Source organism: Myotis myotis, unplaced genomic scaffold, assembly GCF_014108235.1.
Source record: "Myotis myotis isolate mMyoMyo1 unplaced genomic scaffold, mMyoMyo1.p scaffold_m19_p_16, whole genome shotgun sequence".
NCBI lineage: Eukaryota > Metazoa > Chordata > Mammalia > Chiroptera > Vespertilionidae > Myotis > Myotis myotis.
This window is the reverse complement of record NW_023416320.1, coordinates 37,280,722-37,300,380: the sequence shown is the minus strand read 5'-3', so window position 1 is coordinate 37,300,380 and position 19,659 is coordinate 37,280,722. Positions and strand designations below refer to the sequence as shown.

At 43.1% G+C, this 19,659-nt stretch overlaps 1 protein-coding gene across 11 annotated transcripts in view; it reads left to right on the top strand.

The window, feature by feature from the left end:
* Positions 1 to 8,023: 8,023 nt before the first annotated feature.
* NCOA2 (nuclear receptor coactivator 2) overlaps positions 8,024 to 19,659 on the top strand; it is a 272,696-nt gene continuing 261,060 nt past the window's right edge. For 5 of the 11 annotated variants that reach the window (XM_036338485.1, XM_036338484.1, XM_036338477.1 and 2 more), the window contains exon 1: positions 8,026 to 8,303. The gene's annotated coding sequence lies outside the window, so the exon portion shown is untranslated. Of the gene's footprint in view, positions 8,304 to 8,548; positions 8,667 to 19,659 lie in introns of those variants that run through there. The other 6 variants (XM_036338487.1, XM_036338499.1, XM_036338478.1 and 3 more) reach the window with 2 other exon arrangements.

Below are 19,659 nucleotides of genomic sequence, written 5' to 3'. Positions count from 1 at the left end.
TTAAATTGATTATATGTGTAAATACATATATATGCATATTGTTTTACTGTTATTTGTACTTATACTAAAAATAAATAAACTTTATTCACATGTGTATCTACTTATGCCATGTAAAGTAATATTTCAGGAAGCCACTATGCTAAAATCTGGGCAGGATACTAAGAAATAATGATTCCTGCAGTCTAGTTAGGGAGACATCAGTAAATGCATACAATAATAACCTTTTAAAATTGAAGTATAGCCGAGCTGGCGTGGCTCAGTGTTTGAGCATCAAACTATGAACCAGGAGATCACGGTTCGATTTCCAGTCAGGGCACATACCCGGATTGTGGGCTCGATCCCCAGTGTGGGGTGTGCAGGAGGGAGCCTACCAATGATTCTCTCTCATCTTTGATGTTTCTATCTTTCTCTCCCTCTTTTTTCCTCTCTAAAATAAATTTTAAAATATATTTTAAAAAAATTGAAGTATAATATACACAGGTACACAAGTCAAGCGTATACTTTGAATGAACTGTACACAAAATATTTCATGAAATGAACCAACCCATGTAACCTCCATTCGGATTAGAAATAGAATTTTCAGCATTCCCAAATCTCCCGGTGCATGAAAGTTAATGCACTGGAGGGGTGGTCCCTCAGCCCGGCCTTCCCCCTGGCACAGTCCGGGAGCCCTCAGGGGTGGGAGGCGACCCGGCAATCAGGGGAAGGCGATGCCCCCATCACACCTCTGCTGCTGCCACTGCCGGCAGTGCATCCTCGGCTGGCCCTGGTTACCTGAGCCTTGGGCCAGCCCTGGGCGGCTGGGGGGCTGAGGGGACTGGGGGACTCTGGAGGCAGGTGCGTGGCAAGGCTGAGGGGACTGGGTGCTGCCATCTTGTGGCTGTGGGTGCTACCATCTTTGAGGGCATGGCATCAATTAGCATATTCCCTCCTTATTGGCTGTGGGCGCTGCCATCTTTTGCAACGGCATGAGGGTCAATTAGCATACTCCCTCTTTATTAGATAGGATAGTATTCCTCTGAGTAAAACCACTATAATTTATTTATTCTTCTGTGAAGGAACACCAGTGGATATATACTGAGGAGCGAGACTATTGGGTCATAAAGCAGACATGCTCAGCTTTAATGGATTTTGCCAAACACATTTCGATTTGCATTTCAAGTTGTCATTTTATAATTGTTTCTAATATATAGAAACACAATTGAATTTTGTATATTGACCTTTCATTTCAGAGATCTTAAATTTAATTCTAACAGTTTGCTGATTCTTTGGGATTTTCTACATAAATGTTCAATGGTAATAGTGGACATACTATTCCTCATTCTTTTCTCAATCTCAGGGAGAAGCTGTAACATTTCACCATAAAGTATGATGTTTCTTACAGGCTTTTGGCATATTCACATCATGATACTAGGGAACTTCTCTTCTATTAGATTTAAAAAATGCTAATATTACTTTCTTCAGGTATAACTTACAGATAGCAAAAATAAACAAATTCTAAGTGTATTGTTCAATAAATTTTGATGAACCATTGTCAAAATGTAAGCATCATCCAGAACAATATTCTCTTAGGTAAATACCTAGAAAAGAGCTGTTGGGTCATGATAAGTTTATGCTTAACTTTATGAAGAAATACCATACCACTTCCAATTGTATAGTCCTGCCAGCAATGAATAAAAATTCCAAATGCTGCATATTCTCACCAATATTAGGTATTGTTAGCCTTTATAATTTTAGCCATTCCAGAGGGTAGGTAGTATCTTTTGTAATTTTAATTTGCATCAGTTCTTTATTTAAAAAAATATATTTTATTGATTTTTTTATAGAGAAGAAGGGAGAGGGATAGAGAGTTAGAAACATCAATGAGAGAGAAACATCAATCAGCTGCCTCCTACACACCTCCCACCGGGGATGTGCCCACAACCAAGGTACATGCCCTTGACCGGAATCGAACCTGGGACCCCTCAGTCTGTAGGCCAATGCTCTATCCACTGAGCCAAACCGGTCAGGGCTGCATCAGTTTTTGATGACTAATGACGTTGAACATCTTTTCCTATGTTTCTTGGCCATTCATAAGCTTTTGTAAAGTACCTTTGCAAGTCTTTTGTCCATTTTGTTATGGAGTTGTCTTTTAATGTTAATTTGGAATGTTCATTACTTTTTCTGGATACAGGTACTTTGCGTGATATGTATATCACAAATATGTCCTACTAATTTGTGGACGGCTTTTTCACTACCTTAGCGGCAAGTTTATTATTTTAATGTTGATAAAAAAGTTTATAATATTAATGAAGTCCAATTTATCATTTCTTTTAATTTTTCTGGTATCTTTCGTGTATCTCATATTAAAAAAAAAAAGGCTTTGCAGCTCTAGCTGGTTTGGTTCAGTGGATAGAGCATGAGCCTGCAGACTGAAGGGTCCTGGGTCTGATTCCCATCAAAGGCACATGCCGGGTTAAGGCCCGATCCTCAGGAGGGAGCGAGCGTACGAGGCAGCCGATCAATAATTCTCACTCATCATTGATGTTTCTCTCTCTTCCTCTCTGTAATCAATAAATATATATTTTTAAAAAACTCTTTGCCTATTCCAAAGTTGTAAAAATATTTATTATCCCATGTTTCCTTCTAGGAGGTTTATTGTTTTAGCTTTAACATTTAAGACTATGATCCATCTCTAATTCATTCTTAAGTATGGTGTGTGTATGGAAGGGAGAGTCAATATTCATTTTTCTCCTTACTGATTATCTAGTTGTTCTAGCACTATTTATTGACAAGACTTTCCTTTTTCCATTGAATTTGTTTGACAACTTTGTAAAAAATTGACTGTAAATTTAGGGGTCTATTTCTAGACTCTCTGTTCTGTCCCATTGATCTATTTGTTTATTGTTACACCAATATCACACTGTCTTAATTATTGTAGCTCAATAATTGTAGCTCAGTAGTCTAGTGAATATTGAAATCAGTAGTGTAAGTTACCCAATCTACTTTTCTTCAAGTTTGTCTTGTGTGTTCTAGATAATATATTGCCATATAAATTTTAGAATTAGAATTTTACTTTTCAATAAAAAGGACTGTTGGGTTTTGATTGGGATTGTAATGAATCTATAGATCAATTTTCGAAGCGCTGACATCTTAAAAGTATTGTGTCTGCCCAACTTTCCTTTTAATTAGGTCTTTGTGAATTTCTATCAGCAATGCTTTTAGTTTTCAATGTAGAGATCTCATACATCTATTATTAAATATATTCCTAAGTTTTTGACTTTTTTATACTTTTGTGACTCTCTCTCTATATATATATATACATTTTTATTGATTTCAGAGAGGAAAGGAGAGGGAGGGAGACAGAAACATCAATGATGAGAGAGAATCACTGATTGGCTGCCTCCTGCACGACCCACATTGGGGATCAAGCCCACAACCCTGGCATGTGCCCTGACCGGGAATAGAACTATGACCTCCTGGTTCATAAGTTGATACTCAACCACTGAGCAATGCCGGCTGGGTTGCTTTTGTGACATTTAAAAATTTTTCATATTCCAATTGTTTCTTGCTAATATATAGAAATACAGTTGATTTCTGTGTATTAACATTGCTCCTATGCTTTTTTTTAAAAAAAGAGATTTGGCAGATCATGTGATGGTTGTTTTTTAAAAAATATATTTTTCAAATTGATTTCAGAGAGGAAGGGAGAGGGAGAGAGATAGAAACATCAATGATGAGAGAATCATTGATTGGCTGCCTCCTGCATGCCCCTCACTGGGGATCAAGCCTGCAACCTGGGCATATGCCCTAACCAGGAATTGAACCATGATTTCTTGGTTCGTAGGAGTTATGCTCAACCACTAAGCAGAGCCAGTTGGGCATGTCCTATGCTCTTAACATTCATTCTAATAGTTTGTAATTTTTTGAATTTATATGTATACAATCACATTACCAGTGAATAAAGATGGTTTTATTTCCTTTCTTTTCAGTTCTTGCCTTATTAGACTGGATAGAATTTGCAGAGAGGCTAAATTTCAGTTTCTTGCCTTATTAGAGTGGATAGGATTTGCCTAAATTCACACAGTCAGAGATTGAAACTCATGCCAATCTGAGTCTAGAACACCCTGGAATGAGTGAGTGTGTCTTAAAGGTTGAGTTGATTTTATTGCTTAAGACGATATGGCTAGAAAAAATAATTAGGGTCATATTGAAGAGGGTCTTGAATATGATAAAGGATTTGAATTATATCTTATAGGCAATGAAAAATCACTTCTGAGTGGGAAAGTAATATAATAAAAGTGGAAACATGAATCTGTGAATGTGTAGTATGATTTAAAGGGAGCCCCTCATTCATTTATTCATTAATTTCACAATCATTTATTGAGCATGTATTATGTTCTAGGAATTGTAATAGGTACTGAAGAAATAAAAATGAAGATGTGTTGCTTAGAGCAGTAGAGATATTTAGTGATGGCAAAAAGACTCAGCATAATCTGTTAGCCATGTTGCAAAGGCAGCTCTATGATCTTGCATAAATTAACTTTTCTAAAGCTCTGTTTTCTCATATGTAAAATGGGAATAATAATACATATAATGCCTACTTTGATTAGAAAATAAAAATATAAAGCCCAACCTGTGTGGCTCAGTGATTGAGCATTAACCTATGAACCAGGAGGTCACAGTTTGATTCCTGGTCAGGGCACATACCCAGGTTGTGGGCTCCATCCCCAGTAGGGGGCATTCAGGAGGCAGCCAATAAATTATTTTCTCTCATCATTGTTGTTTCTATCTCTCTCCCTCTTCCTTGCTCTCTGAAATCAATAAAATTTAAAATATATATATATATATGTAATATATTTGGCCTATATTAGACACATTTATGGTAGCTACAATATTAAAGGGTTTGGAGAGAGCCAGAGAGTTGTTTCATTCAATAATCAAATTGTCAAACAAATGCTTTAACTGATTGTCCCTCCAATGATTTTTAATAGAATAAACTATAGGTTTTTGCTTTTGCAATTTCAGAGTGCACCAAAACAGAGATAACAGTATATGTTCAGATCTAGTAAAAATATTCCTTTATATTGTTAACAAAGTACATTTATTTACCCCATTTTGTTTGTCCTATAACAGTTACACAGATGAGATATTTATCTAAGGTCACATAGTAAGTAGCAAAGTCCAGTTTGTGTTTATTTTCCTATCTTTTATAGCACTTTTTTTTTTTACCATATTGTGTTTTCTCTCATTATATTATGATGTATTCCAGAAGTATACATCAATAATAGAAAATGATATTGAATCTTCCATTTTTATGTAGTTTATATATGAAGAAAGTGGGAAGCTTGAAATTGAATGGGGGAAGATAAGGCAGACAAAATAGAATTTCTTGTCCTATATTATTCATATTGTTCTGCTTTTTTGTAGGTATATTGTTAAGTGTATATAAATTATCATTTTCCTTTACAACTTTATGTTGCACTTATGATTCTGCTAATGTTTCTTTTGGGTTGTCTCCTTGCCTCATCCCTCCATGGTCTGTCAAGTTTCTGCTTCTACTAAATTTCAATAATTTCCTTCCCCTTTATGATCTGCACCCACATTTTTTCCTAATTGGGTTGTCCTCTGTTGGCAATATACTACTTCCTATATATCTTTACTTTCTTTTTCCTTTGACTGCATCAAGTCAATGAATTTACTGCCTTTTCAATCTTTTAATTTCACATGATCCCAGTGATAATTCACTAATAATTATGGCTAGTGTTCATACAGAATTATTCTGAGGTCTCACAGAAATCTAAGTTCTTTCAAAATACTGAAAACTTTTTTCTTATAAACATGTTTTATGAGCAACACATTGGAGGGTGAGGTGGGGAAAGGGATTGGATCAGACACTATTGTTTATATTTTACAGATTCAGTGAAACAACAAACATTATGTGAGACCTTGTTAGGGGCTCTAGCAAGTACAAAGAACAAGACATGGCCTGGGCCCTGAGTAGTTTGCAGTCTAGTGAAAGAGAAAGACAAGTATATAAACAACCGCAGTACAAGACAATATTGTTGTAACAATGGCATGAAGTGTGGACGGAGCCCAGAGACTACTAGAGAGCAGAAATTAAATGATTCCTCAAGGTTCGAGGCAACCGAGTGGCAGCTGGACATGGAACTCATTATGTTATGCTGTCAGATGTTTTTGTTTGTTTTATTTTTGCAGAAACAGTCCTGTATCTTAAACATGCAGTAAGTTTTATTGAGTAAAATGGAAATGCAACCAGGAGTCACTTCTTTGCACAGATATCATGGGTGGTTTCTGAAAGTGTGAAATCTACTGTTTCAAAGGCATGATGGACTCTGGACTTGTGCCAAAAAAGGGAGGGCTAGAAAGCACGGAGAATGTGTATCCCAGCTCAGATGGGGGTTGAGGACAGCAAACCCGAGTCCAGCAACATGAGGGAATTCAGGTAACTACTACCTCATTGTAGAAACACAGTGGACTAGTATTCATGGAAGAAGATGGCCATGAAAAACGCCATTTCCCATGTCTTCTCCCAGTTTCTTGGAGAGCTCTGCTTTCAGGGGGAACACAGTTCTCTTATGCCAGGTAATTAAAATGATCTTTAAAAATTTACTCAATACATGGTCAATGCAAACATTTCAAGCACTATATGGCTAAGTGTACAAAATAAAACTGTAAGTAGCCCTTTACACACACACACACACACACACACACACACTCCCAGTGCGAAAAACTTGTGGCTCACTAAACATTTTCTATCCATCCTCAAACACACTCACACACACATACACACATAATTTTTTCTTTCCCCAAATAAAATTGGTGGTATTCCCACAAATTTGAGGTTGCAGACACCATTAAAAGCGTGGGCTTTTGAACCAACTTAGAACTGGGGTAAATCCTCTCCAGCTTCCCGGCTGTATGACTGTAGGCAAATGACTTCTTTAAGCCTCATGTAAAAAAAAATTTTTTTTTGGGGGGGGTGAGGATAAAAATGATAAATATTTTGTAAGGCTTGAAGATCAAAATCTAGCGCATCTAAATCACTTAGCACAGAGTAAGTGTTCAATAAACATTACTGTCTATACAAGCGACCTTTCTTACCATAAGACTAAAAGTAAGGAAACTTGTTAAATAAATGTTGCTCATTCCCTCCCGCCCCCGCCGAATTATTCTAAGTTCAGAAGAACTGGTTTCTCCAAAGCATAAAACGGACCCTAGTAACCCTTCAGCCAATGAGAGTCCTCAGGTGTCGGTGGTACCCTCTGCGCCCCGGAACAGCGCTTTCTGATGTCGAGAAAGTGGACCACCCAATAAAAAAACAAACTTTTGTGACTCTTGTCGTGACCAGAATGCTCACCGAGGGAAGGCTGCACACTGCGTGCACTTTGCCTTCGTCGTGCAGGTGCTGGGTGGCACCCCGGGGGGCTCGCCTCCGGCGGGCGCACCCCGCCACCCGCTAGAGATGGGGCTGCAGCTGGAGACGCCCGTCCTCGCCGCCGCCGAGGGCGCCTCGCTGGACCAGGGGCGCCTCCCGGGCGCAGCAGCCGACGCGGGGCGCGCGAGGTGCGCCCGGGGGGTGCCGGCTGCTGGCCGAGGGGCCCGGCTGGGGCGCGGGCGGGAGGCTCCCCGGGCGGACCCGGCCCTGGGCTCTCCCCGCCCCGGGTCGGGGGGCAGCTCCCTCCTCGCGTGCAGCCCCATCAGCTCGCTTTCTTTTTGGCGCTGCCCTTTGCCCTCCCATGGAGTCATCTGTTTACTCTCCCTTCACTTCCAGGCACCCCTCGGCCACCCTCTGTCCACCGCCGTCACCCATTTTGTCCCCTCGCCCCCCTCACTCTCCACCTCCCCCCGGGTCGCCTTCTCGGAGGACTCTGCCCACGAAGATGCTGCAGACCCCGCGGCCAGGGTCTGCTCCCCGGCCCGCCCTCGGGGCGCCCCGGCCCCCTTCCCGGGGGCGCGGGAGGCAAGTTCCGCCCCGTCCCTTCCCCGGTGACAAGACGCGGCGGCGGCCACGGCCGGGGAGGCGGAGGGAGGGGCGGCCCGGCCCCCGAGCCCCCTCCCCTTCTCCCGAGCTCGCGCGGTCTGTGTCTCTCGCCGCAAGTGCGGAGACTCGCCGGAGGAGGAGGAGGAGAAGGAGGAGAGGCGGAGGAGGAGGGAGTTGGGGGAGGATCTCCATTGAAATAAACAACCAGGCAGCAGTTATTAACACGGGAACATGGCGGCCGCAGCCTCCGCCACGGCTTCGGCGGCGAAGGTCAGCGCCGACGGCAGCCGGCACCTGACGGCGTGACCGACCCGAGCGGGTAACCGCGCCTTCCCCGGGGGCCGCGAGGGCGGGCGCGGGGCGGGCGGCGGGCGGGGGGCGCCGCCTCCCCACCCCGGGCCGCGGCTGCGCTTCCAGCGCGGAGCCGGGCAGCGCCGCGCGCCGGGGCGAGGGCTGTTGTGTGCGCGGGGACCGCTGCCCGGGGGCGCGGGGCGCCGAGTTGCATCCCGCAGGCGCCGCGGGGCCGGGGAGTTGGGGCCGGGGGGTGGGGCGGGCGGGAAGCGGCGGGGAGACGCGGAGTCCCCAGGAGAGAAAGGAGGCGCTCCAGCGCCGCGCGAGGGCTCGGGAGTCGGTCCCGGAGCGCGCGGCGGGCGGAGGCTGCAGCCCGCGGCGCCGGCAGGAGGTGAGTGCCGAGGGCGGCGGGGAGGGAGGCCGGGGGCGCGGGCGCAGCCCCCGCCGGAGGAGCCGGGCGCGGGGTCGCGGGGCTCGCGGCTCCTGCCCCCTCGCGGGGAGCGAGCAGGAACGGGAAGGTGGGCTCGGAGGAGATGCCTTCTTTCATGGCAACGCGGGGCGCCTGCAGCCGCGGGTGGGCGCCGGCGAGGGGCGGCCGGGCTGGGGAAGTGCCGGGGGTGTGTGTGAAGGTGAAGCGCGGCGCCGGGGGCGGCCGGCGGGGTGCGATGCTGGGCAGAGGGGAGTCGCGGCCCGGCGGGCGGGCGGGCCGGGCCCGTGTCAGCGCCGGGGGGGGGGGGCGAGGGGCGCCGCGGGCGGACGGGAAGGAGCTGGCAGGCGGGGCGCCGGGGCCGCGCAGGCCGGGCCGCGGTGGGGGCGGGGAGCCGGGGGCCGGGCCGCGGCGGCGCCGAGCCGGGCTCGCCCCTGACTTAACTTTCTGGGTGCGGGCTGGTGTGCCGGAGGCGCGCTGGGGCCGGGGCCGGGGGCGGGAGGCGGTCCGGGAGGTTCCGGGTTGGCTCGCCAGCGCCCCCTTTTCCCTTCCTCCTCTCCCCGCCCCTGAAGGCACAGGCCCTCAGGGCCCCAGTGGGGAGCGGGAGGGGGCCTCCGGCCGGCGGTCCCAGCCCGAGGACCCTGCTCTCTCGGGCCCCGGGGGCTGCCGAGGGAGGGGGCCAGGGTGGCCTCTCCGGGCGGGCGCCCGCTGCCCCCGGCCCCTCCGGGGAGTCCCGGCAGCGTCCCCGCCGAGATCGGGGGTGGGTCGGTCCCTGGTTAGCTGGTCCCTCCCTCTTCCCCCTCCCCCTAGTGGTTTCCGGGGCCTGCGGGACCGAGGGGTGGGAATCGGGGACCCGAGCCCCTCGCCCCGGCCGGGAGCCGGGCTGGGCCTAGCGCCCCCGGGTCTGTCACCGGCAGGGGAAACTTTCCCCAACCGCACCGAGCTCCGACACCCTCCTCCGCCGCCGCGTCCTCGAATCCCACTCCCACTCCACCTCCTCCAATGCCTTCCCCTCCCACCGACCCGAATCTCGCAGCGTGTGACGGATGGGGCAGGGAGCCAATCGAAGGTGTGGGTAAGCCAATCGCGAGGGCCGGAGGAAGGGAGGGGGCGGGGCTTGCGCCGGACCAGTTGGAGCGGAGTTGCACGCGGGCGGGGGAGTCATGGAGACGCCGAGAGCTATCCACTCTCGTCCATCCCTAGTCGCCGGCCCTGCGAGCTGGAGGGTAGTGTCACTCGCAGGGGCTGTGACCCGGGGAGACACGCAGAGGGGCCCGAGATACTTTATTTCTCTGGCACCACGAGAGACGTTGTCTTTAGACACGACGAAGCCTTAAAGCCGCTCACGCTGTGGCAGGAACTCCGAGGCCCGTTTCTAAAATGGCATATATTGTCGTGATCGTGTTCTGGACACGAGCCCCCCGTGCACGGGCTGAGGGTCGCAGGAGTTGTCTGTGTACCTCGACCTCAGTGTCACTCAGCTGCTCCGGCGTGGGGACTGTGAGATTTGGAAGGGCACTTTGAAAATGAGTAGAGCCTTCTGTCGATTGATGATTGGGAGAGTAAAGTATCATTGTTTGTAATGGCTTCACTGGTTCCTTTTTAATTAGACCGTCAATTCCCAAAGTGCACTTGAAAGTTCGGCATCTGGGGAGGACATTAAAAAAAAAAGTTGTGGTTTTTCTGGTATGCTTCCCCCCCCCCCTTTCTTGGGTAAACAAAATGAAATTAGGAACCAAAGCATCTCACTGTTTGAAACATAAAGCGTTGGTATTGAAGGAGCACAGCTAATCAAAGAATATTTATCTACAGAAAAGAAGTCGGAGTAAAATGTAGTTTGCCAACAACAAAAGATTCTTAAAAATAAACTATTTTAATTTTTCTTAAACACTGCTAAATTGCCCAGCATGTGGGTAGTTTTCTGGCTTATGCAAGGCGAGGAGACATTTTGGTGGGTTTTAGCTGTTGGTTGCCTTCAGTCCAGTGACTTGATCAACTCTTGACTTTTAAGAATTGGGAGGGCAGGTCTTTGGGTTCTCCCTCACGATCACAGGTTGCTCCGAAGGAAAAGCTGTCTTTTAAAAAGACAGCAGCTGTTCCACTGCTTTTTTGTGTGTGAGCTCCTGTTCTTTGTTGGTGAGGTTAGTGCACACTGACAGCAGCAAGGCTGCTTTTCCAACTGGAATTTGCAGAATCTTTAGGAGTTGAAGGAATGAATAATATTAAATTGAGAATGAGTCCATTTTGTGAACAGTATCCAATGAATTTCACTGATCTGGTGAGGGTTTTATGTGTGTGTGTGTGGTGTGTGTTTTATGGTATTTTATCTGCATGATATTTATACCAGTTTCTCTAGCTTTTATTAATATTGGGTTACTAAGAAAGAATAGAGGGGGACTGTAGTTTTAGGGGACTACCACACCCTGCAAATGCGTTCTTTTGTAACATACCATTTTCAAATTTATAATGTGAGCTTCCAATCCAGTGTAATTGTGAGTATTCATTGAAACAAAAATTAATGGCATTTTGCTGTAACCCTTGAGGTGTTATCTTAGTGATAGAATAGTAAAAATTGCCAAGATAAAACAAACAGCTGCCAGAAGTAGGAGGTATTATAAATTAAGCAACATTCAAAATTTGACAACATTCACCCCCTCCCCCCCATCATTAGTTAATTTAGTTACTGATGGCCACTCTGACGTGGGCCCTTCTCTCTCTTTTGTATGCTCGAGACCGACACATTGTTTTACTTCATTTTCTGCAACAATCTTTGAAAATGTTCTCCTATTCTTGGTGGCAGAGAGTAGCACGTCCCTGAATGCCTGGCGAGGGGGGAGAAGCCTCTCAAGCATATGGAGACATCTAGAAAAAGATGTGCATCGTCAGCTGTGATTCCATTGTGTGCACTCAGACTGGATCTGAGCCTCCCTCCTCCTGGGAATTTCAGTCTTACCAGAGGAGTTCTTTGACTTTTAGATGTCAGGATACTGAAGCAGAGGGTAGAAAAAGAGCTCACCAATTATGAACTTAATATTTTTTAGATAGTTTGGCTCTGATTTTAACCCTTCATTGGTTCAGTATAATTTACATGACTAGTTCAGAGTTAGAGAAGCATTTTACTGGAAATGTACATTGTAAGGATTGGAGGGGGACTTGGGCTGTGGTGTAAGAGTGCATAAAGGGCTTCATCTGTCGTTGTGCCGTATTAAAGCTTTCCAAGCCTTAGAATCAAGGACCTGTGAGGAGCAGTGCTTCCATTATACACCCTATATTTAGGACGTATAAGGATTCAGTACCTTAGCTGTTTCAAATCGCATCAGGTTGAAATATGACCCATAAGTTGACAACTTGGATTTCTTGAAAAAAAAAATTGTGTTTAAAAATGATTCTTTAAATAACTAGTCCTTAGGGCAGTGATGGCGAACCTTTTGAGCTCAGCATGTCAGCATTTTGAAAAACCCTAACTTAACTATGGTGCCATGTCACATATGGAAATTTTTTGATCTTTGCAACCATAGTAAAACAAAGGTTTATATTTCTGATATTTATTTTATATATTTAAATGCCATTTAACAAAGAAAAATCAACCAAAAAAATGAGTTCGAGTGTCACCTCTGACACGCGTGTGAAAGGTTCGCCATCACTGCCTTGGGATGTTGTGTAGCCAAAAAAAAAAAAAAAAAAAAAAGGGGGTGTGTGTGTGTGTGTGTGTCTTTTTAAACAATTTTCCAAGAAGATTAGTTTTCTGAAATGCACAGTGTGTCCTTATTTGATATTTTCGCCATTATTATATCATGGTTGAAATTATATTTAAAAACATAATGTTTAGCTATTTTTGTAGCAATACTGCTATTTAAGAAATTACTAGCTTTTCAATAGTTTGTGTTTATAGCTTTTGGTGATTATGTTATTACATGCTCTATCAATTTTAAATTAAGAGAATAGGAGGGAGAAATAGCCACTGTTTTTAAGGTATTGCTCTTTTATTGCAGTAAATCATAAAACAGCAGCAAATCAAGAGCTGTTCTTCTAGTGAAATAATCAGACTATATTTATATACCAATAATGAAAGCCATTTAAGAGAAAACAGAACGAAACCCAATTTTTTATATTCTTTCATTACTCAAGCAAATTTTACCTCTATGTCTTGTTTTCTATACAGAAAAGGTGTTCTTAGCGTTTGTGTTTGTTTTCTTTTTGTTTTAAAGGCTCATAGAAGGGTTTATGAATTGCAAAGTGTAGAAAGAATATTGTGTTCTATTACTCTTTAAAGTCTATTAAAAGTAATGTCTGGAAAAACTATAAAATATAATTTTAGTGTCATAGACCCTCAAACCAGTCCGCATAAAGAAAACATACTTTATGGATTCTAGATACTGTTTTCTAAATAGAGGTGAGAATATATGACTTCTCTGGATATTTTTTGAACCTGTTATAAAAACTGAGGCAAATTGGTTATGAAAGGAGTGGAATTCTTAAAAGTAAACTTGTGAAGAAACTGGTCTGCATGTAGGTCATAATACTCTTGACTTTTAAGGGTAAAGATTTTATGTGTTTTCCCTATAAAACGTTCATCTGACCACATTTCTGGCTTCCAGTGGCTGTGATGACATAATGAAATTGTGGAAACATTGATTCTAGGACAATTTTCAGTTGGTTCTGTAGTTAGAAATTTCTAGAGAAGAATTAAATAAGCAGGGGCCGATGGCAGTGTTTTACTTAGCTGCTTTTCGAGGCTTTAGCACATAGAACCTTGATATAAGTCATAGAGGAGAGCTGCTTATAGATAGAGGTTACTAGCAATAGTTCAAGGTTCTGGAAGAAAAGGGCAATCTTCCCTTTGGGTATCAATTGACAGGTACATGGAGAATTGAAGTTAGTAGGTTAATTCTGGCAGAATTTGTCACTTACAGGCAGCCAATCATGAACTGTTAAGAGTTTCTGATGGCCAAGTTAAATCTCACTTTGGGCTTTTTTGATCTGTTTCTTTGAATTCTTGCCTCATTTAAGCATTGTTTTAATTTGTTTAGTTACTTATTTGATGAGTATTTGATTCTTCCAGCATTGGGAGTTTACTTTGATATGTCAACTGATGGTGTTGGTGCCAATTCAACACCAATAGGAATCGCCAATTTGAGGTGTGGTGAAGAAGGATACTTCACTCAGTGCACACAGCTCCATTGTGAGGCAATCCTGGTCTGCTCCAGTCTGCTCTGGGAGCCAGAGGAGCACTGACTTACATAAAGATAAGTCCTTGCCCTTGGTCCCTGATTGGTCAGTCCTTATACAAATGAGGACTCCAAATCATTAAGTTTGATTGGTCTAAAAGCCACTGACCTGATTGGTCAGAGTGCAGCTGCTCTGATTGTATAGTGAAAATGCTGATGGGAGACCGCTGACATGCACAGTTCTGATAGGTCAGGGAAAGCATCAGTTCTATGGGTTGAAATACAATTCCAGAAAACCTTTTATAGGGTTGGCTCATATGGCACCAACACAATGCAGGCAGGCAATTCAGTGTGGGTTTCTCCCTGGAACATTGCTTGAGTGAGAGGCACCTGTCTAGAAATGGCTGCTAGGCTCTGTATTTTTTTTTTTTTTTTTAAATTTGAGTCCAGTGCCGCCAGAATTTCTCCTTAGTAACTTTCTTCTTTCTCAGGGTCCAAAGTATAAACCATCCATTTCAAGTTCAGTGCTTAAATGAAGAACTTAGAGTGGGCGGTTTTTTTTTGTGTGTTTTTCGGTTGTGGAGAAGGTAGAAAGGGACATGTTCACCTTAATTTTCAACTTGCTTTGATGCTAAAGATTGGTGTGTGTGTGTGTGTGTGTGTGTGTGTGTGTGTGTGTGTGTGTAATTTTAATTATATAATGTCAGAAAACTGCTTTGATCTGGGTTTGGGTTTTTCCCCCTGAAAATAGGATTCTAATGGTTATGTCCTCTGAAATCATGTGTGGTTAGGATTGCAATCTGTAGTTGGTTGAAGGTCACATCAGGGACCTCCCATTTCTGTGGGTTATCTGTGCATTGTTCCTGCTTTAAGACTAACATATCTTAGGCCTTCCCATCTTAGGTTTGTAAAGGATGGAAAACTGCCTGTGCAGCTTTCACAAACTCTAAGTTTTAAACTGTTTGCTTTCTGAGTAGAGGGATGAAATCTCATTATATCCTATGCCATCCTGTCCCATCACACCCAGGACATGACTTATTCCTTTGTCTAGTGCCTCCATACTGGTCAGTCACGTAGTAGCCATCTAGGTGATTGGATTGACTGTGATATTGCAGGACTTGTGTTCAAGTGACCCTTATTTTACTTAATAATGGACGCAAATAGCAAAGAGTGGTGATGCTGGCAATTCTGATATGCCAAAGAGAAGCCACTAAGTGCTTCATTTAAGTGAAAAGGGAAAGTTTTTTACTTAATAAAGAAAAAAAATTGTATGCCGAGGTTGCTAAGATCTACGGTATGTGTGTATATGCAATATATATATATATATATATATATATATATATATATATATGCTGAGCTTGCTAAAATCTACGGTAAGAACGACTCTCATATCCATGAAATTGACTAATTTATAAATTAAACTTTATCATAGGTTCCTGATGAACAATTTAAACCCCACTTTGGACTTTTTAGATCTTGTGTGTGAATACATAGGAAGAAAACAGTATCCATAGGGTTTGGTATTATCTTTGGTTTTTAGGCATCCACTGGGGGATCTTGGGAGGTATCCACTCGGGTAAGGGTGGACTACTGTATAGATCTTTTTTTTTTTTTTTTTAAATGTATTTTATTGATTTTTTTACAGAGAGGAAGGGAGAGAGATAGAGAGTCAGAAACATCGATGAGAGAGAAACATCGATCAGCTGCCTCCTGCACACTCCCCACTGGGGATGTGCCCGCAACCCAGGTACATGCCCTTGACTGGAATCGAACCTGGGACCTTTCAGTCCGCAGGCCAACCCTCTATCCACTGAGCCAAACCGGTTTCGGCCTGTATAGATCTTTTGAGGTGTATTCCATTCTTTCATTCTTGCCACAACCTATAAAATAGAGGTCACCGCCATTTTCCAGAAGAAGATGAAGTTTAGAGGGTATAAAGTCATTGTGCCTATGGGCAAAACTCTGGGGGGGGGGCTGGGGGGGGGGGTGGTGGTTTAACCTTGACCAGTGAGTAGGAAAGGAAATCATAAATATCAGAGGGAATGGTGAGTCTGAGCATGTCTTCTTTTAAAAAATCTGATAAGCAAATGTTTGCAGGCCTTTTTAAGGCTCTCAGTCCTGTTGTTGTTTGATCCATAAAAAGGATGAATAGATTTGCTTAGTTCCAACCCTGCAAATTTTGTCAGCAGGTATTTCTCAACCTGGACAGATGTTTCTTAAGACCTACAAATAGTCTCTAGATTTTTTTAGTCATCAGCCCAGAGTTGAACAATTCTTAAATTACAAGATTCTCCTTTTTTCTTTTAATTTTTACAAAATAAGAACCATAATGAATGAAGTAAAAACAGCTAACATTTTTTGAGTGCTGATGCAGGGTTAAGGTGCCCTGAGTGTATAGTCTTGTATATTTTTCACTGTAACACAGTGATATAACAATATCATTTCTCTCTTACAATTCAGGAAGTGAAGGCATAGGGTTGTCAGATAATTTTCCAAAGGTCACCTAGCCAGACTACCGGAGAGGAATTTGAACCCAGGCAAGCGTTGCCCTGTAGCCCTGCCCCCTTAACTTATTTTCTTGTTAGCTGGCAGGCTGCACTTTTTTCCTAGGGTAAGTGTGTATGTGTCTTTTCCAGTGCTTTGTTGAGATAACACAGTAATTCACCACTAGGAAAGGGAAAATGGGTAGGAATGTATTTTGAAAAATTCTTTTCAGGTTGTCTATTGTTTTGCATAATAAAAAGATCAGAAAATCAGCTCAAGAACGCTTGATTGTGGGGAATAGGTAGAAAATAGATTAGCGGGCACTCTGGGGAGATACAGGTTTAGAAAGAATGAAACAACGATAGAGATAGTTGGCTTCTTATTTCTTTAAAATATATTTAACTTTAGTATATTTAACTATTAGGTGATGGTTGTGTGATGCATGTTTTGCAGATATTTTGCAATCCATGTAGCATGGATGACGCGGTGTTGAGATATTGTAGTCCCAAAAGGAGGCTGATAATATATTCAGTCATCTGACTTCTGCTGTGCTATTTGTGGAATTCTTCTGTCTGCTCAGTTGTTTGCAGGGAGTGAGGAGAGCTTTCAGGGAACTCTTCCACCTTGGCACGTGTGCGGATTGGCACACGCTGCTTTTAGTGTTCCCGCTGCTGAGGCTGAAGACCTGTTGTCACAGATGGAAGTGTAATGCATGGTATTGTCTGTTATTCAGTTAGTGTGTTACATGAAATGTGACCCCACCTCTCCAAGGCTTCCCTTGCAGAGTGCATGAGTTCTGGAAGTTCCTGTTGTTGCTGACTGATCTCTGCCCATTGCAGTACCCTTAAGTGAGGATGGTCTTCTTTAGCCATGACTGACTCCTGCTTATACAATCAGCTCCTGAGTCAAACGTGAAATGACTTCCTGTGTTGGGTGTTACAGTGGCGTTTGTAAGAATATTTAACATTAACTTACCATAAGATTTCTAATTCTGTTAATGTTTAATGATGAAAAGCTTTTAGTAATTGTCAATGTAAATTTAAAAATTGCATATCTTAGAGGAAACTATCTTTACTTGAGTCAAACTAAGTGGAAAATTTAGTTACATGGATAACAAATTTTTAAAAATACATTTTTAAAAAAATATATTTTATTGATTTTTTACAGAGAGGAAGGGAGAGGGATAGAGAGTTAGCAACATCAATGAGAGAGAAACATCGATCAGCTGCCTCCTGCACACCCCCTACTGGGGATACGCCCGCAACCCAGGTACATGCCCTTGACTGGAATCGAACCTGGGACCTTTCAGTCCGCAGGCCGACGCTCTATCCACTGAGCCAAACCGGTTTTGGCTAAAAATACATTTTTAAATGTGCTTGTGTATATGCAGGGTGGGGCAAGAGTAGGTTTGCAGTTGTTCATACGGAAAACAGTACAATAGTTAATAAATAATAATACAAGAATAAACTGTTTCGTGGACTCACACCTGTAAATCTACTTTTGCTCCACCCTGTATTTAAAAAATAGAATTATTCATAAATATGTTTAATAGGTAATCACTTCTGGAATTATTGGAACATAGATGGCAAATACTTTCACATGTATTTTTAGATACCTAAATAAGGAATATGCAATTCTTTACTAAAAATCTGAGTGTCAGGAGTGTATGAATTTCTACAAATTTAACGTACTAGCTTTCTTGAAATTCCAGATGCTGGTTGTAAGACTTATGGAGACAGGCAGGAGGTCTGTGCGGGTGTTGAGGCGACTGCCGTGTGCCTGCAGCCTGCTGTGGGTGCGTGTTGGGTGTGCTGGGCATTGAGACTAAGCTCAGTGTGGCCCAGTATCTGAAGTGAGGATCGAATGATAAAATATGGCAAAACTTCACAGTGCTTCAATTTGGGAATAAATCTTCATAGACTTTTCTCCTCTGCCTTTTCTAACCTTCATCTTCCGTGACTTTCTCAATTTTTTTCTTAAAACTGAGATGAAAGATGGGTGGTAGTGAAGGGAATCCACAAGATTATGGGGAAGTCTGTTACCATCATTAAGTATTTCACGTGTGATCATGATCTCCGGTTTTCCCCTTTACCAAACAGATTTGCTCTGCTAACAGCTTTGAGTGTAGAAGCTAGCTATTTGTTAAAGAAACCATTAGGTTGAAAACAGATCACTTAGCACAGACACCGTACAGTGATTGGCTGACTTGTTGGAAGTTAATCGGCTCATGTGTAGAGTCTTCTGATCTGCATCCTTAATTCTGGAACAGGTGGTCTGCTCCCTTCAGGCACCACTGAACCCCACTGCTCTTCCACCCCATATTCTGCACAACCAAACTGAGCATTGGGGTATTCTTTTCCCTGTTTCATTGAGAAGTGAGATTTCTACTCCACCCAAGAACAGATAAGGACAAGGTAAGGCATAGGAAGGCTTTCAGGGGCTTATGATTTTCAGAGGCTCGGCTTCTTTGCCCTCAAGAGGAGTCAAGTGAGCCTTCTCCCTGAGGGACAAAGCGTTTTCCTGGCTATGCAAGCCGTTTCTATTCACTTCTTAGAAAGTTCCCAGTGAGCTTCAGGTGTCTCTAGCAGCCTCATTTTTCATAGGTGTTTATTTTCGTTGAGAAAGGTATTGAGTATCTGATGGGGGAGAAGGAGAATGGCATCAGAAAGAAATTGGACATGGCCTCCAGAGGAGTTGCTGTGCTAAATCTAAGCTAAAGAGGTTAGGACCCTGCAGATTAAAGATATTGATGCACAAGAACAGCCTTGACTGAAATTGATAAATTAGTGAAGGTATATATAGAATAAATCCAGAGTAGCAGGTATATGCCCTTGTAGTTGGAAAGATTTTTAAGGATGTACTACTAGCTTATCAGTTATCAAATTGAGAAGTCAGCTTATAGTACTTGTTAATTTAAGCGGAATCGGCTACTTATATAGACTTTTTTTGAAGTTTCAGATAAATATGTGGAGGATTAATTAGTAAAGCAAATTAGAATATTTTCCCATTGCAGTACAAATTATAATTTTTGGTATATGTTCTTTGGAGTTTAATATCAAGGAGGAAAACCATGAACTAAAATGCTTTGATTAATCTGGTATTCAAATTCATCTGTCTATTGTGTTCTATAAATATACCTAAAATGATTTTATGCATTGGCTTATTATCTAAGATAGGCACAATAGGAAATTGTACCTGTTTTCTTATTGGTTTTCCAAAATTGGTGAAAAGTAAGGATGGAATATATATATGTATATATATATATTTTTTTGTTCATTCTCCCCCTCCTCTCAAATAGTATACCA